Below are 1,277 nucleotides of genomic sequence, written 5' to 3' on the forward strand. Positions count from 1 at the left end.
GAGAGAGAGAGAGAGAGAGAGAGAGAGAGAGAGAGAGAGAGAGAGAGAGAGAGAGAGAGAGAGAGAGAGAGAGAGAGAAACAGCCCGCATCCCACCACCACACGTACAAGCTCAGGCCTGGCAGGTCCTGACGCGGGATCCCGCAGCCCAGAGCCTTATCAAAATGTTGCTATTTGTTGTCTTGACTCCTTATAAGGCGCTTTTTCTTAAAGCTTTGCTTATAACCCCCTCGCCCCACTAGGCACCTCCGGCTCATCTATCTCCCCAGACTCTCCGGCACCCCACTTTACAGGGGGAGGTAATAATAAAAAGAGGAAAAACTGGGAGAGAGCAGAGACTCTTCAGAATTGCAACAGGAAGGTGTGAGGCGGCCGACAGCAGTCCCCTGGCTCCCAGGGGATCGGCTCTGGGGGTGTACCTCACACACCCATCATGACACACACGCGCCAACACTTTCCACGGCATCTACGGAGCCCCCCGCCGCGGCCTCCGCGCGCCCCCCTCGCGCCCCCCTCAACAGCGCCCAGGGCCGCTGCGAGGCCGCCCAGCGCGCGGCCCCCGCGGCCTCCCCACGGCCCCGGAGCGATGGCGGCGGCTCGGCCCTGCCCAGCTTCAAGGCAGTAAAAGCACGGGGGCCCCACCCGGGCTCCCCGGCCCCCGGCCGCACGCGGGGCGCAGGTCCTACCTCGGTCTGCCCCCACAGGAGCCAGCGGTTCCTCCGGCCCGCACGCTCTCTCGCGTCCACTCGCTCCCTCCCCGTGCAGGACCTCCGCGCGTCGTCGCCGGCGCTTGGTCCCCGCCCGGGGTGACGGCTTGGGCCGACGACTCTTCTCCCGCCCGGGGCCCACGGGGGCGCGCGCGCCGCTCTCGCGCTCAGACTCCGGGGACGCGCGCCCGCCCGTCGCCCCGAGCGCGCCTTGCTTCCTGGTTCCTCCCAGCGCGCGCTCCCCAGCCCCGAGGTCCCTTCGCGCCCCCCTGCGCGGCCGCCCTGCGGGGGCCCGGAACCCTCTGCGCGCAACGGGGCGCGGGGGCGCGCTCAGCCGGGCCTGCGACGCGCGCTCCCGCTGCTCGCCGAGCCTGTGCCCAGGCGCCCGGCACATGCTGCTTTGTTTGGGTGGGGGCGACCACCGCTCAACGGTGCGGGCGGCTGTGGTCGTGGCGATTGGACCCCCCTTTGCGGCCCGCCCACCTCCCTCCCGCCAGGAACCTAGCTCTCAGGCCGAGGGCAGAAGTCCATAGTAACCCCGATCAATAATTATCCCGGGCTTGTTCCCCGG

At 68.8% G+C, this 1,277-nt stretch overlaps 1 protein-coding gene across 1 annotated transcript in view; it reads right to left on the reverse strand.

The window, feature by feature from the left end:
* Positions 1 to 902, reverse strand: part of Stat5b (signal transducer and activator of transcription 5B) — a 68,779-nt gene extending 67,877 nt beyond the window's left edge. The window contains exon 1 of the mRNA XM_050156822.1: positions 686 to 902. The gene's annotated coding sequence lies outside the window, so the exon portion shown is untranslated. The remainder of the gene's footprint in view (positions 1 to 685) is intronic.
* Between the last annotated feature and the right edge of the window lie 375 nt (positions 903 to 1,277).

Source organism: Alexandromys fortis, unplaced genomic scaffold (genome assembly GCF_014885135.2).
Source record: "Alexandromys fortis isolate MF-2015 unplaced genomic scaffold, M_Fortis_MF-2015_v1.1 scaffold_31, whole genome shotgun sequence".
Taxonomy (NCBI): Eukaryota; Metazoa; Chordata; class Mammalia; order Rodentia; family Cricetidae; genus Alexandromys; species Alexandromys fortis.